The sequence below is a fragment of the Chiloscyllium plagiosum genome, unplaced genomic scaffold, assembly GCF_037043375.1.
Source record: "Chiloscyllium plagiosum isolate Xiang-an unplaced genomic scaffold, Cpla_swu_hap1 HiC_scaffold_8, whole genome shotgun sequence".
Lineage (NCBI taxonomy): Eukaryota > Metazoa > Chordata > Chondrichthyes > Orectolobiformes > Hemiscylliidae > Chiloscyllium > Chiloscyllium plagiosum.
In genome coordinates this window covers 36,660,690-36,688,036 of record NW_028270146.1, presented here as the reverse complement: position 1 = coordinate 36,688,036, position 27,347 = coordinate 36,660,690, and the positions used below count along the sequence as shown (strand labels likewise).

At 40.8% G+C, this 27,347-nt stretch overlaps 1 protein-coding gene across 2 annotated transcripts in view; it reads left to right on the top strand.

Annotated features, from left to right (window-relative positions):
• Nucleotides 1–27,347, top strand: part of prkcha (protein kinase C, eta, a) — a 219,447-nt gene that overhangs the window by 93,025 nt on the left and 99,075 nt on the right. The window lies entirely within an intron of this gene.

Here is a 27,347-nt window from a genome sequence, read left to right as displayed (position 1 = left end):
ATTGGGTCTGTTAACCTGGCCCAATCAAGGAGCTCTGGCTGACAGATATAAATAGGAAAGATAGAGGTTCTGCACACTCTGAGAGCTGGCTCTGGGGAAGCTGGATCAGTGTCAAAGACTCTCCATGTGGAAATAAAGGGTGACTTGATGATGGGATACCAGCCTCTGTTGAGCTATTTCAGCCTCCATCCCAAGGCGCACGCTTTATTTTTTGCCTTTCATTGCAACCTGCCAGCTTGTGACAAAATGCCATGCTTTTGATTGGTCTTGAAACTTTAAGAACGCATGTGCCACCCTTCACGGGATGGTGAATCTGTTTCTAGGCTGCCCAGTGGCAAATTACTGGTGAATGATTGATTGTCTCTCCTTCCACCCACACCCTTGCTGGGGGTGAATTCAACAACTGAACCAGACTCTTCTTGTGTCCCCAGAGGGAAAATTCTGCATTTGTGTACTGGAGCATCACTATTTTACCTGACCTCTCTGTATGTGCGCTTATCAACAGAGCTCCCTCAGTGCTGAGCAAGCTTTCACATCCTACACTGGGTTGAATTTGTTCCTCCCTGAGATCAGGTTCGCTGAGGACAACAGTACTTTCATCAGTTCCAAAGAAGAGTCATACTGGACTCAAAACATTAACACTTGTTTCTCTCTCCATGGATGCTGCCAGACTTGCTGAGTTTCTCCAGCATTGTCTGTGTGTGTGTGTTTCGGTAGGTCTATCCCTGCAGTCTCAAATGAAACAGTCTAGGATAAGCCACAGTTTAAAGTTTGTATTTTGTATTATATTGTTCCACGAGATCATTAAAGGGGACACAATGCCTGTATTATTTTGTCTCTGTGTGTATAAGTTCAGTTTGCCCATCTTAAAATTTAATAGCCCTTTCCATCCAGCACTCCCAGTTACTGAACACGCTTCATTGTGTTTGTAGATAATATCTATCACGCTTTCTATGGGAGCTGGCCACCACTTACATTGTTCTCATGGTTCGTGTTCAAAACCATTGAGTTGTAAATAATATTTGTAAGGTATACAACTCTAAAATTAAAAGAGAAGCATCTTAACATTCTTACACAGTGGTCGAATTAAAACCTCGCCATGCCTGCCAAAATTGCTCAAATAAAGGCAAAATAGTACAGAGGCTGGAAACATGAAACAAACACAGGGAATACTGAGGAAACTCAGCAGGTCTGGCAGTATCTGTGGTGAGAGAAATTGAGTTAATGGTTTAAGTCTCTCTTTGTGGATACTGAGTTTCTCCAGCATTCTCAGCTGTGTTAATTGATGTGAAGTGAAAATTAGATTGGATTACTTAGTGTAGAAACAGGCCCGTTGGCCCAACAAGTCCACACCGACCCTCCGAAGAGCCCAACAAGTCCACACCCACCCAGACCCATTCCCCTACATTTGCCCCTTCACCTAACACTATGGGCAATTTAGCATGGCCAATTCACCTAACCTGCACATCTTTGGACCGTGGGAGGAAACTGGAGCACCCGGAAGAAACCCACGCAGACACTGGGAGAACCTGCAAACTCCACACAGACAGTTGCCTGAGGCGGGAATTGAACCCAGGTCTCTGGTGCTGTGAGGCAGCAGTGCCACTGTGCTGCCCATAAATTGAAAAGTTTAATCCTGGTGAAATAAATGAGAGTTAATTGTATGGCCTGAATCTTTTATAGGTTTTTGGCTAAGCGTGAGTTGTCAGGTTTTTGGGTGCTATGAGGCTGAGTCAGATCTTTGTCAAACATGCTTCATTAACTACTTATTCCACTGTGAGGATATGTCTCATGCTATTCTATCAGCATCTTACCGTGTGCATTTCCCAAAACAACTCACCACTCCACGGATACATGCTGATACCTTTGTCATTCCAACTTTGAAAGACCACTGCCAATGCTTGCCTTGGTGCACAATCTAGGCATTGCCATTCAGCAGCATAATGGCACAGCAGTTCCAAACTGACACTGACCATGGCACAAAACTGGTGTGGCTGGCACTCCCTCATATTTACAACATTCACTGCAGCCTATGTTTAACCACTTTGCTACCCTTGGATATATCTCACGTAAATTCTCTCCCGGAGTCATTATTACTCTTTCCCCAGTGTCCACTGGTCAGCTGCATCTTGTTATTGTCCAGTTGGGGAATATCACATACAGGAAAGCAATCTGACATTTCCAAACATGAGTGTTTATTGACAGTCAGACAAAGAAAACACAAAGGAAACGAGTAGGGGCTGAAGTTTGCTCCTACAATGGGATCTAAATGCTGACACCATGACCTTGATGGTCCAAGATGGTTTGCTGCCCCCAGCTCTCCTTGACTGGAAGCGGGTGTCAGTCAGGTCCTTCTGCCTTCTAGCACCCAATGTAGCAGAGCTCTGCCATTCACAAAGAGAGCTTCTTCCAGCTCAATGTCTTTATCCCTTTCCTTGAATGACTGACTCTCTTCCCTCATTCCCGAAGAAGGGCTTATGCCCGAAACGTCGATTCTCCTGCTCCTTGGATGCTGCCTGACCTGCTGTGCTTTTCCAGCAACACATTTTTCAGCTCTCTTCCCTCAAACCCTCAGCATCTCTTGCATCATCTCATTGCCTGCTCCACTTGTACACAGAAAACAGTACACCAGGATGGTGCAGCACACTCTGCCCGGACTATTTTAGTGGGCCCACCAGACTGCTCCAAGCTGCCTAGGTGTATCCTCTGCTCCACCGTGGTCCTGGTCACAGCATGTGCACCAATGTGGTGAAGGGGTTGCACCAGCTGAGTGATCAGCACATTGCATCCAAAAGGGAATGTCTGCTGGCCTCTGACCCTCTTCCCATTGCAGACCCATCACAAGCATTCCACTTTGCATTGCATTCATTCGAGTCCATCGTCCTATCTGTACAAAATAGGATGGAGTGATGTTCCCCTTGTGCCTTATCAATCTTGGAAGTTCCCCAAGTGATGGGCCATTTTTGCTGCTAACTGCTAACTTCTACATCACTGAGATGAACAATGTTAGCTTTGCAAGCACCAAAAGCCTGGTGCAATCCACCCCGACCAGCATTTCCCATATCAGCATGTTCACTCGGCATGCTTTACATACATGTGAAGGGACATTTGCAAATGAAACGTAGCTGCAGCTTGCAAACCCATGCTTCATGTATCAGCTCCTTCAATGTTCTAATAGGCAACAGACATAGATTCTGTGTGCTTTAGTCCATATAAGTGACACTGACCCTGCCTACCATGGACATTATATTTAACAAGAGGTAATGGTGAGCACAGCTCCCAGTGGACACTACTAGCACTGTGCTCTGCCTGGTCACCTGACTGATGACTAGCCCCCTCCTCCCCGCCCCCACACCATGGAACTAATGTTGGCCTTTAGTTCTGGCTAAAGCAGCTACCTGCTAACAGGTACAGCCAAGCAGTGCATGGATGCAGCTCAGTGCTAAATGAGTGAGCGCTAAGGGAGCACGCGAACAGCTCTGAGTTTCCAACATGTTTCAATCCGTCAAGAGTGTGGTGCTGGAAAAGCACAGCAGGTCAGGCAGCATCTGAGGAGCAGGAGAATCGACATTTTGGGCAAAAGCCCTTCATCAGGAATCATTCCTGAAACCGAAACGTCAGTTCTCCTGCTCCTCGGATGCTGCCTAACATGTTGTGTTTTTCTAGCACCACACTCTCAACTCTGATCTCCAGCATCTGCAGTCCTTACTTTCTCCTGCTTCAAACCATCAGCTTGCAATGGAGGTCTCTCCCCTGAACCACCTGTAAGTGTATTAATGATGGTCACAAGGAGTTGGTAAATGTTGGAAGGCAGTGTCTGTGGGTGAGGGGTATGCATGGCAGGTTTTGAAATGCTGTTTAATCCTAAGCAGATCCCTCAGAGCCTGTTGCAAATGGAAGTCACCAGGTATCTGCTTTAGTTTCAATTCGAGCCTTTCCTGTACTTCTGCATGGCTATTTTATATTGTCCAGCCTTGTGTTCTGACTTGCGTGCAAATTAAAACGTAAACAGACTGGGGGACAGAACCCCATCACAACTCTGAGACTGCCCCAAAATGGAATCCAGCAAATCTGACCCAACGAGCTTCATTGCACCATTAGATCACTGTCTAGTTTTAAACAACAACATTTGACTTTTATCTCAGTAAAGTAGGGCACCATGTGGGTTCCACCACCCACATGAAAAATACAGCTGACCAAATCCATGTTACAAAGAGAGACAAGCATCTCATCTGTGTATATTTGATCCAGAAAGAGCCTGTTACCTCTGGGCAGTTGAGATCACAGGATAAGAGGCACAGTGGAGCCTTGGAGTACTCATTTAGTGGAAGTTTCCAAATCAAACCTACCCTTCCCCACCTCCTGTCAACTTCCTACGTTCACCTTTAAAATATTTTTCAGTAATTTCCACTAATGAATGCGTAGAAACTAATTACCCCGTTTCCTGTTTGAGTTTATCAACCATGATTATTGTTATTATCCTCATTAAATTTAGACTGTGCACATGTTTAACGCCAGTGTCTTTCTTTACTGATGAATAAAGGTCGTTGCCACTAAATGTACCTGTCTTTTGTCTCCCATCACTGACATTTTGATGAGTAAGTGACGAGAATCATTTGCATTGTATCACCAGTGGGAGTAACTTGGTACTGGTATTCGCGTGCAGGATGTGAAGGTGTGTGGTCAGGGTCACCATATCAGACGGGTTATTTAATTGTGTGAGGCACGTTAGCTCAGACATGGAAATGATCTAGGTTTTACCATATTTGGCAGTTGGATAAGTCGAGAAACAATTCCAGTTTAATATTAATATCACTGGACTAGTAATTCAGAGACCTGGATTAATGCATCCAGGGACAGGAATTTAATTCTCATCACAGAAAATTTAAATTCAATTATTAATACACATTGGGATAAAATGTCACTTTCACAATTGTGCAACTATTCAGTTGTTGTAAGACCCCATTGAGGTCAGTAGCAGCCTTTGGAGAGAAAATCAGCCAATGTTGGTTGGTCTAGCCTCAAGACCCACAATATTGTGTTTGCCTCTGAAATGCCTGAGCAAATCACTTGGTAAAAGGGTAATTAGGAATGGGCGGTAAATGCTGGCCTTGCCGGCAATACTGACATTCCATTAATTAATTTAAAAAAACAGCCTGTGCCTGGATCAGGCACAGTCAGTGTAATGCTGAGTCTATGGACAGAGAGTACATGAACACACAACTGAAGTACAATATATAGGAGAAAGTGAGGACTGCAGATGCTGGAGTACCAGAGTTGAAAAATGTGGTGCTGGAAAAACACAGCAGGCCAGGCTTCCCTCGGAGAAAATTCTTGCCCTGACCTACTTTCAATCTCTTAGAATAATGCTTTCAAATTTCTAAAACTCCAGTTTTGTCATTTGTTCAACATCACTTGATGTTTGTAAGGTTATTATATATTTGACACTGTAACTTTAAATTTAGGGTAAATGAAGGGAATTATTGGACCTGGTCTAAAATCTGTCTTACAGTAAAACTGAGTAGTTTTAATTGTTAAAGATCAAAGGAAAGTGCAGGTTATGGTACTAAGAAGGTGGTGCAAGGTATTTGAGACAATTACAGCAGGCACTGAGTTTACTGTGAATCTCCCAATGTCCCAGAAAGGTGTGGTTGATATTGGATTGTGAGGAGTCATATTGTAAACTATCCATTTACTACTAAGGTGAAAGAGTGTTGGGATTAAAGATCGATGATCTAGATTTCTACCTTGAAATAAAGTTATTGTCTTTCAATTTGCTGTGGGGAAGAGGATAGAGGAAGCCATTTCTATGATCAGGTTACAGGCCTTCCTCACAAGTTAATGAATATCATGGACATCAGAGTATTGCTGTGGTTACCAGAGGGGAAAAAAAAAACCTGAACTCCTACAAACTATTGCAGCCAGGTGCAGGAGGCTAATGGAGGAACATTCTGCAATCTTCTAAATTTCTAGTTTGTTCTTGTATCGGCAGGGGAAGATAAATTATTGAAATAGGCTTATTAGTGTTGGTAGATTTAAGAAACTCTCTGAAACCGAGGAAAGCACTTCCAGATAGTCACTCAGAGTTAGTAGTGAATGAAAGGGTGGATGTAGGAACCCATTGGAAGCTGGAAGCAAAAGTGGACTTTTTATTATAAGAGCCATTGTCTTTACTTCCTGCTGTCTCAGGAAGACCCCTCCCACCCTGGTTATACACTCTTCCACCCTCTCCCATTGGGCAGAAGATACAAAAGTTCGAAACTACGTACCAACAGAATTAAGAACAGCTTCTTCCCTGCTGTTATCAGACTTATGAATGGATCTCTCATACATTAAAGTTGATCTTCTCTGCACCTTCTCTGTAGCTGGAACACTATATTCTACATTCTGTTCTGTAACCCTGATGTACTTCTATAAGGTATGATTTGTCTGCATGGCATGCAATACAATAATTTTCACTATGTCAGTACATGTGACAATAATAATATATCATATTGTTGATGAGTATAAAGGAGGAATCGTCCTCTCCCTAGCTTGATGCATAAATTGTCTACGAATCATCGTCATCAGCAATCACTCGCTAATGAGTGTGATTGTCCAGCTAGGAAATTGCGAATTACTGGTCCTGGGTTCTGTGGGATCTTGTGTGGCTGATGAACCCGATCCTAGAGCTACATCTCCAACTGCACAGTTGGCAACTGCTTCTGGGAGGTGGAAGTGGACCTTGGCCTTGATCATTGGCATTCCTTTCTCCAGTTCCTTTTCTTTACTTCCTCTTGCTGCCAGGTGTACTCAGAGTTGTGCCCCTTCGAGCTGGAAGTTCCTCCAAGCCAGTTTCGTCTGAAAAAAGGGTGTTTCCCAAACATTCACATCAATTGTTGCATTTCTTGGGAGAAGCTTCAGAGAATCTTTCAAATACTTCCTCTGCCCTCCTCTTGTTCGAGTGCCTTTCTTTTAGCTGGGCAAAGATTTGTTATGGGTAACTGGAGCTCAGGCATCCTAAGCAAGTGGCTGGCCTAGCAGAGTTGGTTTCAGATGATTGTGGCCTCGATGTTGGTGCTGTTAACTGCTTCAAGGATGTTGATATCTGTACGCTCATCCTTCCAGGTGATATGGAGAATTTTTCTCAATCAGTAATGGCGGTACTTTTCAAGGATCTTGAGGAGTCATCTATATGTAGTCTATGTTTTGGAGCCATATAGAAGAGTCAGAAGAATGACTGCCTTATACACACGGATCTTGGTATCAGCACAGATGTCACAGTCATTGAAGACTCTCATCCTTAAGTGCTTGTAGATTGGATGCGATGTTGAACCTCTGTATCAACGTCAGCCTTAGATGACAGGTAGCTTTCCAGGTAGGGAAAGTGTTCACGTTTAGGAGGATTTGTCTGTTGATCTTATTGGAGGGATGGACCAGAACTATACCTATGACAAGTTGGTAAAGGATTTGAATCTTCTTGAGGTTGAGGCTGAGACCAATTCGTCAGTGTGCTTCTGCAAAGGCATTAAGTGAGACTTGAAGATTCACTTCCAAGAGAGCAGAGATGCCATTGTCACCAATGTACTGAAGGTCCATAAACAAGATCAGTGTTGTTTTTTCCCATGGATTTCCACCAGTTTAGGTTGAAATGTTTTGTAGATAATGTCCACAAACTGGGAAACTTGTGCTTGCCGGAATGAAGAATGGTGGTGATGAAGATGGAGAAAATGTTTGGGCTGATGTCACATCCCATCTTGACCTCCAAGGATCCTGTCATATTACTATTGGTGAGAAGCACTGCCAACATCTTGTGGAGAAGACGGAGGATGTTGATGAATTATTTTGGAAATCTGACACAATCTTCCAAAGCAGTCCCTGATTGACTGAGTCGAAAGCCTTGGTTAGGTTGATGAAAAATAGAAATTAATGTTTAGTCAATAGTGTTTTATGTCATTTGTTCCAATAAATATTTTGTGACATGTAACTTTAACATTTTATTCTTCTATTAACTGGAAGTTTGAATTTAATTTTGAACTTGATCTATGTCCAAAATGATTGGAAGCGGTAAGCTAATAGTTAACTGAGCACTTATGTAGTGTAAACAGGGTAACTCGCTGTTCAGTTTAGCTGCTGGAAGATGAGACAGATGTAGAGTTATTGTTCCCATTTTGAGGTGGAGTCAGTGGTCAGGTTGCATTAGCAGTGTTGCATTTAGCACATTTTGAAAGTGGAGCAGTATTGTGCTTGGTCATCCAATAAAGAAGCAGCACAATATGACTAACTTTCTCCCTTATACAAGAAGAAAGAACAGATTTTTTTAATAGTTAACAAATACAATAGCCGAAAGCATCATGCTGAAAATAATGCACCATCATTGACTAAACCTCGATCTCACCAAGAAAGTTTCTTGCATATACTACTTTTACAAATAAGTCAGACCTTGCTGGGACAATTCAATGTCTTCATTAATATGTTAAATATATGACCAACAAATCTATTGTTGCATTTAATTAACAATAGTGGTAGTGGGCATGCAAAGTTGCATATATTGATCAAGGTAGTAGATATGACAATAACACAAATGAAAATACAAAATCAGTAAAAGCAAGGCTGGGCAAGTGGTTTAGAATAAGAAATCTGTAAGTGTAAAATGGAGAAAACATTTAAATATGGAAATGGTGCAATTATGAAGGAAAGGTTTTGTGCCATTGTGTACGTTTTGAATTGGTAAAGTCAAAATGAGACAAAGCGAAAGGTATCTGGTCCTGAAAGGCAGAATGCCTGTTACACCAGTGATTTGCTTCAAGATGGAATTTCAATCCCATCCATTGCCTTCATGGGGACAGTTATTTCAACACCGTCTGTCATTTCTGTAGCACAATTCTCATGTGACAACAACAAGTATAACAAGTTTTATACAGCACCTACGATATTGAAAATTCTGTCAAAGAAATCACAGTGAAGTAATCAAACAAACCGATGTTGACACTAATGTGTAGATAATAGGTGAGATGGTTAAAAGCTTGTTCAAAGATAGTGTATTTGGTGGATGTTTTAAAGAAGAAAGGAGAGGTGGAGAATATGAGAATTTAACAAGGAGTATGAGTCTTAGATGGCTGAAGGTTCATTCGCCAGTGGTCAAGCAAATGAATGGGTGCTCCAAATGTGCCCACTGGAGGATTGGAGAGGTTTCATTATTGGGGCCACTTGCTGAGAAAGTGAGGGGGTCTGAGGCCATATTAAAGCATTGCAATGATAATTTAAATTTGTAGATATTGGGTACCAGGAGCCAAAGTAAGTTACCAATAAAAGGAGTAAAAGGTGAATGGAATTAAGTGCAATCTAGGCATCTGACTGTAGTGATTCGAATAAGACAAAGATTTCCAGAGTATGGGAGATGGGAGGGCAGGGGAGCATGGGAATATTTGTGTTGGAAGTGACAAAGTGGTAGATGAGAATCTCAGCACCACTTGAGCAGAGATGGGGTTGGGATGCGTTTGGGGGTTGAGGGGGGGAGGTGTAGTGGTCAATTGGTTCAGCCTGATATAATGGCTGGGGATGGATGTAATTCCTGACAAGGGGGTGGCAGGCTCTGTGATCAGTGCTGATGTTGAAGGCGCCTGTCATCATAACTTTAAGAGCAGGACATTTTTTCTTTATTTTCAAAATCGTACAGAGGCTTTGGTGGGATCACGAGAAATGATGAAGTGTTAAGTGTTGGCATCATCAGCTGATCCACATGTTTGGATGATGTTGCCAAGCACAGATGTTTGGGGACTCCAGAGACACTGATCTGTGGGGTTGGCGGGGTGGAGTGAAGATATTGAGAGACACGTTTTGGGTTAGGATTAAATAGATCAGAATTCGAATTTATGAGGACAGCCCCATTCAGCTGGACAATGGGAGATATTTATGGAGAAAAATTGTTGACCATATCAAAAAGATGTTTTTTTGTTATTATCTTCATGGTGATTGAGTTTTCGGAATATTGGTTACTACTTCTTACTTTGCAACACTTAAGGTCCATCTAGGTTGTCTTCTGTTCCCCACTAATCACATGATATGATGACCATGAAGTTGTTGGAGGTGTGGGTAGGAGGAAAGGTCAGATCCTGTCCTGGTGTAGCAAGGCTTCTTGGGAAACATGATAAGCAAGGATGCACAGTGGCATGGTGGCTTAGTGGTAGCACTGCTGCCTCACAGCGCCTGGGACCTGGGTTTGATTCCAGCCTCTGGTGACCATCTGTCTGTGTGGAGTTTGCACATTGTCCCCGTATCTGTGTGGGTTTCCTCTGGTGCTCTGCTTTCCTCCCACAGTCCAAAGATGTGCAGATTTGGTGGATTGGCCATGCAAACCGGCCCCGTAGTATCTAAGGATGTGCAGTCTAAGTGGGTTAGACATGGTAAATACGGGGTTACAGGTGACCAAATGGCCACTATCTATGCTGTAGGGATTCTGAGTTGACCAGTAATGAGAGCTGAGGCTGTCAGGTATTGAGATGAGCTGTGCAGAAAGTCCTGAATTGGTGCACTGACACTGTTGAAATTTAAAGAACAAAAAACGAAACAAGACCCATCTGCATGCTCCATTCATTCCATTACCCCCACCCCCCACCCCTGCCAACTTATGCTGCTCAACCCAAACCCCCTTCAAAGTCCCAATTCCAGCTTGGTTGCCAACTCATTGCCCTCACAACCTTTGCCATTTCCCTACCTGTAAATACCTGCCAGTATCTACACTAGGCAGATTTCAAAACACAAGCAGAATTGAGGCAAAGCAAAACTCTCCAAAACAAAATTGTTTATGGTAGAATTTACATTGCAAATAAAAATCTCACGTTTGTAAACACATTTACATCCCTTCAACTGAATAAAACCTTGCAATTCAAATGCACAGACCCTTATAACAACAAGCATTGGAACTCATTCATAGTTCCAGTTCACAAGGCATGTAAACACTTGTAGCTATCAATGGGAATGGAAGGCACCCCCTGTGATAATGGATGATGGTGTAGCAGCAATTAATCATGTAGCAGCAAAGCCTTCAGGCTTATATCAGATGGCAGAGTGAAAAAGCCAACAAAGATTTACTTTAAAATATTCCAGACATTTTCTTTTGAAAAATAAAGTAAAATATCTCATTAGCTTAGTGAGTTTTGAGAAGATTTGTAGCTCAGGTTGAGGTTTTGGATGTAGGTTTGCTCGCTGAGCTGGAAGGTTCATTTCCACATGTTTCATTACCCTACTAGGTAACATCTTCAGTGGGCCTCAGGCGAAGCAGTGCTGAAAATTCCTGCTCTCTATTTATATGTTTGGATTTCTTTGATGTCATTTCCTGTGGCAAAGTCACTTCATGTTCCTTTTTTAGGGGGTGGTAGATGGGGTCTAACTCAATGCGTTTGTTGATAGAATGCCATGCTTCTAGAAATTCTCGTGCGTGTCTTTGTTTGGCTTGTCCTAGGAATGATGTGTTGTCCCAGTTGAAGTGACGTCCTTCCTCACCCATACGTGAGGATACTAGTGAGAGAGGGTCATGTGTTTTTGTGGCTACTTGGTGTTCATGTATCCTGGTGGCTAGTTTTCTGCTTGTTTGTCCAATGTAGTGTTTGTTACAGTCCTTGCACGGTATTTTGTAAATGACATTAGTTTTGCTCATTATCTGTATAGGGTCTTTCAAGTTCATTAGCTGCTGTTTCAGTGTGTTGGTGGGTGTTGGTTGGTAGGACTACTCAGACCCCTTGGCATCATGGTGGCCCACAAACCCACCTGATTAGTGTCAGTTGTTGTTAATTACAACTAGAGCATGCAGATGTACCCATTCAATTGACCCAGCATTTGCAACATTCGAAGATTCACTGAGTCCCAGAGTCATACAGCACAGAAACCGATCCTTCAGTCCAACCAGTCCGTACCGAATATAATCCCAAACTAAACTCGTCCCACCAGCCTGCCCCTGGCCCGTATCCGTCCACATATCCTATTCATGTATGTGTTCCAATGTCTTTTAAATGTTGTAATTGTACCCACATCGACCACTTCCTCAGGAAGTTCATTCCACACGTAAACCACTTTGTGTAAAAAAAAATTGCCTTTTGTCTTTTTAAAATCTCTTTCTCTCTCAACTTAAAAATGTGCCCCCTAGTCTTGAAATTTCCCATCTTAGAGAAAAGACAACTATCTTCAACTCTGACTATTTTATAAACTTCTAACTGGTCACCTCTCAACCTCCGTGCTCCGGTGACAAAAGTCCCAGCCTATCTAGCCTTTCTTTATAACTCAAACCTTCCATACCGGCAACATCCTGGTAAATCTCTTCTGAACCCTCTTCAGCTTGATAATGTCCTTCCTAGGATTGAGTGATCAGAACTGGACACAGTGTTCCAGAAGAGGCCTCACCAAGTTGTCTTTTGTACAACAGCAGCATAATGTCCCCACTCCTATACTCAAACAACTGAGCAACGAAGGCAAGCTCCCAAACACCTTTTTAAACACCTCTTTCCTAAGAGAGAAAAAAATTAACAAGCATGTATTTACAGACAAAGTAAAAAGAAAAAACAATGAAGGGAGAGGAATGTGCCTTGCATATCCAAGACTTGCATCATGAGGCATCCTTCTTTTGGAACACCCCCACCCCCAATAGTTTCTGATTGTTTGACCAAAATGAACACTTTCAGTCAGACAGTTGCTGGTTTTGTTATCTGGCCATTTAGATTTGGAGGTATGTTTTACAACATTTGTGTCAAACTTACAATAACAACACATTACAGATTAACATCCACCTCAAAGTAATATGAATTGATCTATATGGTTGTAGTTTTGATCCTCCATTTCTTGCAGACACACACTTTCATTTCCTAGCATCAAAGAAAATTTCATCATTTGCCCTTTGGCAACACATCAACCAGGTAGCTGAACCACTTTAAAATATTTACTTCATAATTCTTATAATATGACAGAAATGACTATGACAACTGTTGTATTTTTAAAATTAAATCCTGTACATAAATTGTTCATGTTTAGGTTAATATCAAACAGAAGCAGCAAAACAAAGATTAGTCCAGGATGCTGCATAAAAAGAAGTTTTATTTTAGTTAATGCTCTAGATTCTGCACCAGTACGCATTGTTATTGCTGTTCTTGCATCAAATTTATCTTTTCTGTTTGCTGCTTCCTTCAGTGTCCTGGTGTTCCTTTGTGTGTTAGTGAAGAACTGGGAGTTGCAATATGTGTCTCTTTATCAGTGAAAATTGGCCTGCATTCTCACAACATAATATCAGGGTTTACTGTTCAGAATCATAATCCCACTTCACCTATCATGTAAGCGTTCCAATTTTTCTTAGTTCCAGACATTGTAGAATTGAATGTTTGGGTGGATTTACCTAGTGTTAGAAATGCATCTTCACCATTTTAAATTGTGAGAAAACTTACTGTGTGGTAATTGAATTTCTGATCATACCAAAGTGTGCATATGTTGAGCTGCAATTAATCAGTTGGAGCTAATTTCTGTCAATATATGTGACAGGGAGATTAATCTATATTCTATAAATAATTTGAGCATCCATGGATTAGCTCCAGTACCCTATCCATCTGTGCAAAAGACATAATGTTTATTGCACCAGACACCATGTTTTAATACTTGTTAATTATCTCTAGACTTGTGAATAGCCACATTCTGACACCTGTAATGTCATGTTCACATAAGGCTAACAACTGATAATCCAGTAACCTCGCTTTGCTAAATAATTAAACAGGTTATAGACATTTATTTTGTTGCCTGCCAGACCCGCTCCTGTTTTGTAGTCTCGTAAACTTGTGTTCGTGGTGAAAGTCAAACTGATGACAAATAATAGGAGCATAATAAAAGAAATGTTTCCTGTTTCAATGGTGTGCGTGGAAGGTTCATTTGTATTGAAGCATTTCAATATTGTTGCTGTCTGCCCAAGTTAAAGGAGTAAATTGACAAATGTTAAGATCACCCCGTCTGATCGAGTGGATTCTTGAGTGATTGAAGAAAGACTGTAGCCACAATCTCCAGTCCTTTTCAGATTGGGATTGGAGGATTGGGATTGGAGGATTGGGATTGGAGGATTGGGATTGGAGGATTGTCAATTGGCATTCCTGTTCAACAAGAAAAATGGTATAAACCCAACAATTAACCTAGCATCAATGGTAGGGAAATTGTTGGATATATTAATCTAAAATAAAATTATATTGAAGATATAAAATAGTATTTTTAAAATATAAGTTAATAAATGAAGGTTGACATGAGTTTGTCAAATGTAAATTTAATACCTTGATTGAGTTTTTGATGCAGAAATGGAAAGGATGGATAAGGGTAATGCAGTTGATGAGTATTTTATGGACTTTCAAAAGAAGTCTTATATTGTACAACATATTAGTCTTGTCAGCAAGATTGTAGTGAAGTGCATTAGGGCAGCGACTGCATAGCTTTGAAAATGGATATGGGACAAAAACAAGGAATACTAGTGAACTATTTCAGACTGAGTAGAATAGACTGACTGAAAGTGTGGTGCAAACAAATTTAATAATAACTTTCCAAACGAAGGAATGTGTTATTTGTCATCATACAGGTAGCAGTGATGCCACATAGAGGTCACTGTTGGGAACACTGCTGTGTTTTATGATTATGAATGATTAGGTATACAGATCATAACTTCAAAGATTGTAGATGACATTAATCTCTCAAATGTGATGAACAGTGAAGACAATAGTGACAGACTGGGTGAAGATAAAGACTGGTGAAATAGACAGGCACATGGTAGATAAAGTTTAATACAAGTGCAAAATTTCTCATTTTTAGGAGGACAAAAAAGAACAGGCAATAAAACTTATACAATTTTGCAAAGAGAGAGCCAAGAGTTATTGACGGCAGTGGTGGTGAAAGCAATTTAAAAGGTATACAGGATCCTTTGTTTTCTAAATGGAGGCGCACAGTATCAAAACGTGGAAGCTGTACTAAACAATTACACTAGTCGAACCTTGGCCAGAGTAACGTGTTAATTCAGATCACTACACTATAGGAAGGATGTCAAGGCTTCATAAAGGATGTACAGGAGATTCCCTGGAAATGTACCTGGATGGGCATTGGTTACATGCAGCAATTACACAGGCTTAGGCTTATGTTATTCAAATTCTTGGAGAGTTTTGATAATGTAAATAAATTGCAGGCAGGTCTGTAATCAGAGTTCATAGATGTAATTGGCAAATAAACCACAGGTAACGTAAGGAAAATGTTTTTCAGACAGTGAGTTAAGATGGTCTAAAATAGACTGATTGAAAGGGCGGTGGAAGCAAATTTAATAATAACTTTCCAAATGAAGGACAATAAATGCTTGATGAGGAACCAGCAGCTGGACAATGGGAGAGAAAGCATGGAAGTGGGACCAATCAGTTAGTTCTTACAAAGACCTAGCAGAAACATGATGAACTAATAACCTCCTGCTGTGCTGAGTCTTTCTTTGAATATAGGAACAGTTCTGCCCATTCATTTTGACAAAGCTATAATTGGTACAATCTGAACACTAATTATATGTGTGTTGAGATAATCTGTACTTTTATTGTTTGCTAAATGTTTGGGCTTTTTATTACTTGATTTCACATCCGTCAGTTATGAAAAATGCTATATAAATGCAAGTATTTTGTCTTTTACTTTTGTAATTGTAATTAAATGCATCTAGTTCTTTGGTTTGTGTCTAATATTCCTTAATTTAAAGAGTATTTAATGGAATAGAGTTTGACTGCATTTAACCCAGTAAAAATTGCATCAATTACAGTGCTCTCCATTCCATAAGGGACACATCTCAGTGTGGGCAGGAAAAAAACTAACTTAAGATTAGGGTGTACGATTGACTTGGAAGAACCAACCACTCAATTTTGAGAGAAAACTTTTCCAGAAACACAAGATAATATCATAAAATAATCTTGGAAGATAGGAACAGGAGTAGACCATTCTGCCCCTTGAGCCTGTTCTACTGTTCAATGAGATCATTGCTGATCTGGGGCCTAACTCCATATGCCTGCCTTTGGCCAATATTTCTTAATACATCTTGCTTAACAAAAAAAATCTATCTCAAATTTAAAATTAACAACTAATCTAGCATCGGCTGCCATTGTTGTAAGAGAAATCCAAATCTCTATCAACATGCTTCCAAACATCTCTCCTGAACAGTCAAGCCCTAATTGGTTTGACTATGCCCCTTAGTTTTAGAATCCCCAACCAGTGGAAATAGTTTATCTACTGTATCTTTTCCTGTTATTACTGAAAGACTTTCATCAGTGAGAATATTTAAGATTTAAAAACTGAAGCACTTGTTGTGCTCTATTTGCAAATGCATTGTGGTATTGCCTTGCAAATATAATACATCTGCCATTGGCTGTTTCTCTGTAAAAGTGGTGCATCTGCATATTACTGGATTGCTCTGTTATTTTGCATCATTATGCAACTTTGCCACATCTGTATTTGCAAACTGCTGTGTGCTGGACATAGTAGATAGGTTTCCATACATTAATGAGTAAATAGAAGCATATCCATATCATCATGCAATTTCAATAAGAATGCATATTTTTACACCAATGGTAATAAATTCCCTAAAAGCATTGGGATTACACAGCAATGTTTGCAGAGAGGAGGGTACGTGTATCTGTGTACTTGAATTGAGTTAATGTTTTCAGTACTTTGGTACTCCAGATTGGATTTCTACAGTAATGAGTCTGATTTTGCTTCTCCGTTTGACATCACAAAGATATGTAAAAATCCTACCAGCATGAACTTCTGTAGAATGTCAAGTCATCCAAAATGCAAGTCAAATGTGACCTTTATGTACCTTTGTGGTGTTTGGTTCCTACATATGTTGTTAGAATGCAGTTGCTATAGGACAGATGCACTTGGATCTTTCACTTGAGGCAGATAAGCGCATGTTGTTGTCTGTTCCTATGGCTCATTCTTCCTGGAACGGACTATAAGACTTAGGAGCAGAAGTAGGCCATTCAGCCCATTGAGTCTACTCTGTCATTCAGTGAGATCATGGCTGATCTGATAACCCTCAATTCCACTTTCCTGCCTTTTCCCCATTCCCTACTGATTTAAAAAAATTGTCTATCTCAGCATTGAATATCCTTAAAGACCCAGTGGTAAAGAATTCAAGAGATTCATCACGCCCTGAGAGACGAATGCTTCCTCATCTCAGTCCTCAATGGGTAACCTCTTGTTCCAACATGATGCTGTTGGGTGCTGGACTCTCCCAAAAGAAGAAAATCCTTCCTGCATCTACCCTGTCAAATCCTCTGAGATTCTTGGGTGTTCCAATAAGGTCATCTTTGATTATTCAAAACTACAATCTACAAACGCTGTCCTAAGTAGATAATCCCACCAAACCTGTGATCAGTCTAGTAAGCCTTCTCTGAACAGGCCATTAGTCTGTCACTTTAGGGGCACCATTCCACATCAAACATATCTGACTTGGAGACTCTTATACCTGCCATAGACATTTTGAAAGAATTTCCAGGGTGATAATCCTCCTTTTTGACACATTGTGAACACATTCTTCATAACTATCAAGTCCCAGAATGGGACTTGAACCCAGAGCAAGAGTGCTACCTGCTGCGCCAAGGACCCCTCCTTGGTAAAATTGGAAAGGAATTATTGTTTCTGTTTTCATAGTCTGTGTCTGACTGGGGGCATATTGCTATTTTTCTTTGTCAGGTTGCAAACACAGGTCTTGGTGAGTTTTCTTTTTCACTTACATGGATGAATGAACTGGATTACTGATTACGCTCATTTACAGTACAGTGATTCTTGGCAATAGCCAACTCAAATGAAAGATAGCATAAACAAAATTTCCAATCTTCAATAACACCCGTCTTTTCAAGTCCCCCAACATAAATGTCTTGGGGATCACCACTGACCAGAAACTTGCCTGAGAGAAAAGCAGATTTGCATGGACTGGACAAACCACTGTGCTGCAAGGCCAAGGCAGAGGTTAGGTACTCTACAATAAGTGACTGAGCTTCTGACAGCACCAAGATTCTCTGCCAAGTGCAGTGTCACACCAAGAATATGACGGAATATTCACTCTTTGTATGGATGGATGCAGCTACAGCAACATTTGTAAAAACTTAAGTCTTTCCAGAATGAAGCACATTCATGTCACAGTCACATTATGCTGACAGAGTGTGTGACTTGTGAAGATAATGTCACCAGACCTTCACTCCTTTGTAACCCCTGCCACTGGCAGGAGCAATCAATGTTGTACCATCTCCAACTTGCCTCCAAGCTGCACATGTTTCTGTTGTGGACGTGCATCATCATTGCCATTCCACCTTCATTCATGGACCAATATCTTGAAATTTCCTCCGCAAAGCATCATTCTGAACCCAGAACTTAATCATTCAGCAGTTTGAGAGAAATGAGGCAACTAGTTATGGACAATAAATGCAGCCAGGCCAGGGTTTCCTAGGCCTCAACAAATTTATTCAAAACCTATGTCCTCCAAAAGACAGAGAGGTAAGAATTGGTCATTTTGATGAAAATGGGGCAAAACAAGTCAATGTCAGGCACAACATTCCTCATGTGGTGTAACTGCACTTACATCATGAGCTCTGCTATGACTGGAGAGGCTACTTTGGAGACAACAGCCTAAGGCAGGGGTTAGAATCCTGGTATATGTAACTGCATTAACCATGAAGTTCCCTCCTTCCCAACCTCTCCCCTTGCCCTGAGGTGTGTAACCCTCAAGTTTAAACCACCATCAATTATCTCTTTTTAATCAGAGAGAAAAACCCTATCATCTCCTGGGACTACGGCAACTTTATTTTATATGTAAATGAGTCACCTGACGTCTATTCCATGTCCTATTGCAAAAGCTTGTTTGAATTGATCAAAACAGGGACAATCATTGTTAAAGGTGTCTAATGGTTAATATTTGTCTTGGCAATGAGGCAACATAAAATTTGAATGTTGCCTTTCCACAGATAACCTCTCAACAGCTAACACTGTTCATATTAATTTCATGTTGGCCTCAGCTCTCCCTCTTGTAGTATGCTTTCCTTGAAAATGAGATGAAGGAATGTCAACTCCATCAAGACCATCCTTATTCAGCACTGCACTAAAGAGTATCCCTAGATTGTATGTAGTCGTTCTTAAAAATGCAGTGTTTTGATTAGGGGTGAGAGTGCCTCCATCTGAATCAAACTAATACAGTATATTTATTTCCAATGTCCATGGATTGAACTATGAGGGAAGACTGGAAAAATTGGGTTGCCAAAGGATATTGCTGAGATGAAACCTCATAAAGGTAGACAAGAAAGATTTGATGTGGAGCACTAATTCAATGCAAGATCTAACAACAATAGAAGGGACATAAGTTGAAAATAATTGGAAGTCAACTTAAGAATGATGCGTATCAAAATGTAAATTGAACAATATTTCTAATGGTTTCAGAGCACATTGGTATAGGACAGATAACCTACATGAGAAAGCAGCCTTCCTTCCTTGTATTTATTATAAGTAGATCTCCTCACTTTTTCCATTGGACTTGCTGCCCCAAGTACATGAAAACATGTGGATGTACAGTACTGCAGAGAATGGCGATCTGAAATAAAACCAGCAGGTGTAGCAGTTTTTGTGGGAAGAGAAACAGTTACCATTTTGAGTCCAATGTGAATCATTTATGGAATTGAAGAGAGGTAGAAAGGTGATGCTATTGAATAAGAGGGAAAGGTCAGGTAGAACAAAAGGGAAAGTCAGAACTAGGTTAGAAGGAAATTGAATACCAAAGATGTCAAGGTGTAAAAAGCAACTGGAATAGTACTGTTATTGGTCCAAAATAACACAAAAAGGCCAATTCTGTCTGAAAGTAAATACGTGAATAAAAATGCATATGGCTCTTGGTCGAAAGAGATTAAAATGGAGAATAGAATTTATGGTCCAAAATAATTGAGTCCAGAAGGCTGTAAAGTGGAAGATGACTTAATGTTTCTTCAGCTTGCATTGGCAGGAATGTGAAGTTGGGTGTTTGATCCAGACAGCGATTGGTTGTAACACTGAAGATTGCAATCACTGTCATACCAAATGCATATGAAGATATTCCAAGTATAACTGAGGATGCCTTGTGGGTTATGTGTGCTCACATTATACTGATACCACTGAGGCTGCATATACAAGCGGAATCCTTCATCCACAGTCCTCACTTTTGTTTTGAATCTAGCTTTGATAGATGGTTCAGATGGGGCACGGTTTTCATGCGCTTGCTTTTTGAGAGAGTGATGATCATTTCAACTCTTTGTTTAAGCTAGTCACATGATGCTTCCTGTGGTTGTGGTCTGCAGAACTTTACAAACAGCTCAACATCACTTTGTGAGTTTTTACTTCTGCATATGTGTGGCTGCAGGTTCGGTATAGAAATGAGAGTTTACCAGTGTTAAATGGGGATTTAAAGACACTGATCACTTGCAATGCTCATAGGCAGCTGTATACTTCTTCAAATTCATCGTCAGGATTTGGGGAGACAGTGGTATATTACATCTCTCAGTGAATAAACCAGAGATTTAGGCTAAACACTCTTAGAGATAAGTGTTCAAATCCCACCATGGTAATTGGTAGAATTCAAATCCAATAACTAAAATATGGCAATGAAAGCTCATCTTGTTAATGGTGATGAGGAAACAATTATCAGTTGCTATATAACCCACTGGTTCACTGTTATGCTTTTGGGAAGGAAATCAGCCTCCTTACATGGTTTGGCCTACATGCTACTCCAGGCCCAGGGCCATGTGGTTGACTCTGACTGCCCTCTGAAATGTCTTATCAAGTCATTCAGCTCAAAGTTGAAACTTTATTGCTGGAACAGCACAGCAGGTCAGGCAGCATCCAGGGAACAGGAGATTCGACGTTTCGGGCACAGGCCCTTCTTCAGGAATGAAGAAGGGCCTGTGCCCGAAACGTCGAATCTCCTGTTCCCTGGATGCTGCCTGACCTGCTGTGCTGTTCCAGCAATAAAGTTTCAACTTTGATCTCCAGCATCTGCAGACCTCACTTTCTCCTCATTCAGCTCAAAGGCAAGTATAGATGAACAATACATATGATAGAGTCCTACAGCACGGAAACAGGTCATTCCATCCAACTCGTCCATACCGACTAGGTTTCCTAAACTGATCCAGTCCCATTTGCCTGTGTCTGGTCCCTATCCCTCTCAACTTTCCTTTTTCGTGTATCTGTCTGAATGTCTTTTAAATGTTGTAATTGTATCCATCTCCACCACTTCCTCTGGCACCACCCTGAGTAAAACGTTTGTCCCTCAGGTCCTATTTAAATCTTTCCCTGCTCACCTTAAACTTATACCCTCTAGTTTTTGATTCCCCTGCCCTGGGGTAAAGACCTTGGCTATTCACTTTATCTGTGCCTATGTGACTTTATAAATCTCTCAACATTGTATACTCCATGGAGAAAAAAATTCTGCCTAAGTAGCCTCCTTTTCACTCAAACCTTCTAGTCTTGATAGATAGTCTAGATATTTTGTGCACCCTTTCCAGTTTAATAACATCCTTCCTCTACAGGGTTGTCCAGAATTGTATGCAGTACTCCAGATGAGGCCTGACCAATGTCTTGTATAGCTGTAATATGACATCCCAACTCCTGTGCTCAATGTTCTGCCCCATGAGGAAAGCGTGCCAAATGCCTCCTTCACCACCATGTCTACCTGTAAAGCTATTTTCAAGGAACTGTGCACTTACACCCCTAGGAGAAAGTGAGGACTGCAGATGCTGGAGATCAGAGTTCAAAATGTGTTGCTGGAAAAGTGCAGCAGGTCAGGCAGCATCCAAGGAGCAGGAGAATCGACGTTTCGGGCATGAGCCCTTCTTCAGGAAGGGCTCATGTATCCCTAGGTGCACCCCTTCTTACACCCTTAGGTGTCTCTGTTTGTCAACACTCCCCAGGGCTCCAACATTAACCATGTCAGACCTGTCCTGGTTTGTCTTTTCAAAATGCAAGACCTGGCATTTATATGCATTAAACTCCATCTCCCATTCCTTGGCCCAATTCATCCCATTGTGCTCTTAAATAACCTTCTTCACTATTTACTATATCACCAATTTTGGAGTCATCTGTAAAATACCAACCATGCCTCCTACTTTGTCATCCAAATAATGTATATAACTGATGAACAACAGTGGACCTAGTACCAATTCTTGTGGCACGCTGTTGGTCACAGGCCTCCAGTCTGAACACCAACTTCTCTACCACCACGCTCTGTCTCCTACCATCAAGCCAATTTTATATCCAATTGGCTAGCTCTCCTTGGATTCCATGTGGTCTAATGTTATTAACCAGTCTATCATGTGGAACCTTTTGAAGATCTTGCTAAAGTCCATGTATCTATCTTCTTTATCACATTTTCAAAAACTTAATCAAATTTGTGAGTCATGTCTTTCCAAATGCATATCGATCCTGTCTCTCAGAATCCCCTCCAAGAACTTAGTCAGCATTGACATTAGGCTCACCGGCCTATAGTTCCCTAGTCTTTCCTTACAGCCTTTCTTCAATAATGGCATCACATTAGCCACCCTTAAGTCTTCTGGCACCTCACTCATGGCTATCAATATTGCAAATATCTCTACGAGGGAACCCACAATTTCTTCCCTAGCTTCCAACAATGTCCTGGGATACACTTGATCCGGACCTGGGATTCATCTACCTTTATGCATTCATCTACCTTTATGCACCACCTCTTCTCTAATGTGGACTAATTTTCAAGACATCATTGTTTATTTCCCTGAATTCCCTAACTTCAATGTCCTTCCCACAGTAAATACTGACGAGAAATATTCATTTAAGATCTCACCCATCACCTGCGGTTCCACATGTAAATGATCTCATTGATCTTTAAGGGGTCCTATTCTCTCCCTAGTTGCTCTTTTGCCCTTAATATACTTGTGGTATGTCTTTTACATTATCTATCTGCCAAGACTATCTCATGTGCATTTTTGTCCTGATTTCCCTCTTGAGTGTACTCCGACACCTCCTATACTTCTCAAGGCACTCACTTAATTCCAGCTGCCTATACCTGACATATGCATTCTCCTTTTTCTTGACTAGTGCCTCAATATCTCTGGTCAGCCTACATTCCTACTTCTGCCAGCCCTGCACTTCTCACTAACACAAACATACTGGCCCTGAACTCTCGTTATCTCGCTTTTGAAAGCCTCCCACTTACCAGATGTCCCTTTTTACCAGCAAACAGCCTCCCCCAATCAATATTTGAATGGTCCTGTTAAAACCATCAAAATTGGCCTTGCCACAATTTAGAACTTTAACTTGTGGACCGGACCTATCCTTTTCCATAACTACTTTAAAACTAATAGAATTATGGTCCCTAGTCCCAAAGATGCTCCCTCACTAATGTCTCAGTCACTTGCCCTGCTTTATTTCTGAAGAGGAGGTCAAGTTTTGCCCCTTCTTTAGTAGGGCCATCTACATATTGATTAAGAAAGTTTACCTGAATAGACTTAACAAATTCCTCCCCATCTGAGCCCTTAACACTATGGTGTTTCCAGTCTATGTTTGGAAAATTAAAATCCCCTACTACTGCAACAGTCCTATTCTTACAGTTATCTGTGATCTCCCTACATATTTGCTCCTCAATTTCCTACTGTCTATTTGAGGGGGGGGGGCTATAATACAATCCCATCAGTGATCAACCCCTTCTTATTTTTCAGTTCCACACATACAGCTTCCCTCAAGACAGTCCCTCAGGAATATCTTCTCTAAATACTGCTGTGATGTTTTCCCTCATCAAAAATGCCACTTCACCTCCTCGCTTGCCTCCCCTTCTGTCCTTCCTATTGCATCTGTACCCCAGAACATTGAACTACAAGCCCTGTCCCTCACCCAGCCATGTTTCTGTTATAGCTATAATATCCTAGTTCCATGTTCCCATTCCGTGGCCTGAGTTCACCTACCTTACCTGTCAGGCCTCTTGCATTGAAGTAAATGCTGTTTCATTCATCAGTCTTCCCTTGTTCCCTGCCATGCTCTTGCCTGCCTAGTCTATTTAACTTGCTTTCTTTAACATCTGCACTCACCTCACCTTTTCTTCTGTCTCACTTCTGTTTAGGGTTCAAAACCCAGTGAAGAATAAAGGAAGGATGCTGTTGGCAAATTGGCATTTATTCCCCATTTCTAGTTATAGTAGGCCTTGTGATTGAACCACTGCATGGTGAGGGCACCAATAATAGACTGAGGGAACAAAATGACATTTGTCTCTTGCTTCCAGGCTGTAGGCTGACAATTCACTGCAGTGTTGAAGATAAACCATGTTAGCATGAGAATGGACTCATCCATAACTGTGACAGACTGGGTAAAGCCAGCATCTACCTTGCCTAAATTAATGAACCAGTTGGGCATTCATATCCATCTAACAACTTTATAGTTATTATTTTCTGATATTTTTCTGACTTGTAATATCATGGATTTTAAACTGAATTCAAACTGACAAATTCTTGTGACGAAATTTAGACTACCATTCTCTGATTTTCTAGCCAACTGATCTCGCTAGTACACCATCGCCTTGATGATACGTTCATGCATGCAAGAGAAAATGTGTAACCTTATGAGCCTCCTCTGCACGTGTGCAGAAAAGTTTTTGTTTTCTGTTTATGCTGGGCAATAAATACAAACCAATAAAGTTTGACAACCAAAATAATCTTTTATTTCCACATCCTCAAACCTATGTTCATATTCATTTCAAGAGGGTTGGTAAGGATTCTCATATTACCACTGGAGATGGGACCCTGCCAATTATGTTTTGGATTTGACAGGTAGCAAAAGTAAAATCAAGAAACATTGGAAGTGCATGGCAAGGCAACCAGCCATGAGAACTAGAAAAGACAAGTTGGTAATTCTGAAGAGGACATTTGTCAGCGCACACTGACATAGGATCTTGCCCTAAATATTGCCTTGTCTTCATTATTTGTGTAAAAGGGTACCCTGATTGACAACTATCTACGTAAAGTAACAACCGGACATGTTTTTCAGCTTCCTTCCTGCGGCCCATGCTGTAGCTGAACTCTGTGGTTCATTACCATTTTACTATATTTTGTGTTATTTGCTACCTACACAATGTTGTAATATATGTGCAGAATTAGAAGCCTCCAAAACATTATAATTGTGGCACCATTGGCTTGAAACCCCGTAGATGGGTAATGGACTAGGTTTTACTTATTATTTGGAGGTAGGTGGGAAGCAGATAAAATGACGTTCAAATGGGTTGGGGGGTAGCAGGAATCCAATGGCTTCCTCCTCCCATGACATTTTACCAGTGGTGAGATCCTTAGGTATGCCGCTGCCCAATGGAGAGGCAACAGAAGTAATTAATTGCATTACTAAGAACCACCTTACCACCATCACCCTGCTGCCTTTAGAATTGTATCAGTGTCAAGAGGGGCCGCCTCTGTATCGAGCAGTCTTCCTAAAAGTTCCTGAGATGGAGGGTAGCAGATGGGTGAATAATAGCCCTCAAAACTCATAGTTTGCGTGATATCCTGGACTGCTTTGGTGACCTAAGAAAATGGGAAATACATTTTCTCCGGCATTGTTTCCTTTTTGGCTCTGGGTTTTCCTGTTTCTTCACCTGTTCCAGAATATTACATGCCCACAATGGGCCAGGGAAGAGTCTAGTATAATACTGAGGCCAGTATGAGCATGGGGCAGGCTTCGTGGGCTCGCTGGTCACTTCCTGCCCATCCACTTAGTGTCTGTCAATCAGTAATGTGAGGAAGACAACTGAAAACAAAGATTCCAGAGACCATTCAGACAGGCAATAACATCAACATAATAATAAATGAAATCACTTAAAAATAAATGCACACTTTTATTAATATTTGTGCAGCTCCAATCACTAATTTTTCTTGCTTCTCTTGCTGTACCTTTGTGAGGTTTATGAGGTAGTACATTAATGCTATGAATGGTATACTTAATGAATTTTACCAAATTAGTTTTGTCTAGTACAGTTCATGTGAGTGAGAAGTTAATGTATAACTTACTCACCAAGCTGGTGAATTGTTGGTATGTAGAAAGGAAACTGAAATGGTTTCTGATCAGTCGGGGAGGAATGCTCTGTCCTTGAAATAAAGAACCGAAACGCAATAATGGGAAATGTAAATAAGATACTTTACTTCTAATTTCGATTTTAAGGAAAGGGAACTGTTTGTTTGATGCGATTTGGATAAATTCTCGACTGCTCTGACAAGCTTAGTTTTCAGATCAGACTAGATTGCACTGGCTGATTCAAGTGTTACTGCCTCTCTGACTAAAATTTAAGTGAGGGTGCCTCCTAGATTGTGAACAATTATCACCATCTGTAAGTGGATGGATCCAGTTTAGATACAAAGAACCATCGGATGGCACTTGCTCCTTAGTGATTACAAGTAGTAAGATTCACTATATCATTCCTCTCTGTGACATATGGGCAGTCTTGCTTGCTCTATCACCTTCCACTATTATTAAACTTTATAGAAGAAAAAAACATTATTTATAGAACACCTGTTTGGTGTTAATACAATTTACACCATTTCATGTGAGTTTTTGATCTCAGTTGGGAATGTGTCAATTCATCTTTATTTTTGAAGTTGATTTGCCAGCTCATTATCTGCTCTGCATCAATACAGACGAGGAAAAGGAAATAGTGTATTAAAAATAACCAGAAAGCAATTCCAGAAAGTTCATGCTCCCAGTTATCCCTGAAAAAAACTTGTACATTTGCAAAAAAAATTGATATTCTTCATTCGACTGCAGCTTTAGTGGAGATCATTTGTTGCCCTCCATTTTCCCATTTATAATTAATTGTTTTGATAGATGACATGAGATTATTGGGTTTTACACAAAAGTGAACAGAATCACTTGGGATTGCAAAACAGTAGATCAAATTCCTTAATTGCAATCCAACAAAAAGAAATTTAATCTATTTGGTTGTCCCTTGGAGTAGGGACCTTGGTCAGAGACTTTTCTTCAGCGCTATTTATCAGTTGTTTATTGAAATATTAGCTTTTCTCACACAGCCATTTTTTCTTAAGGCCATGCATTAGTTTTGCCAAGTTGTGTGGGTTAACATGGACCATGAGCTGTCACGCAGTGTTGGTGAAGAACCTAATAAAGCTACAGGCACTTTGAGTTTCAACGGACTATTTTAGCTACAGCAATAAGGGCTCTTGAGGTAGATGTCCTACCTCTAAGCCAGGTGACCTCAGTTTAAGTCTCACCTGCTCCAGAGGTGTGATAACATCTCTGAACAGCTTGACCAGGAAATACTTAACTGTTGCAATGAAAGCAAGTCACCTTCATCTCACCATAAC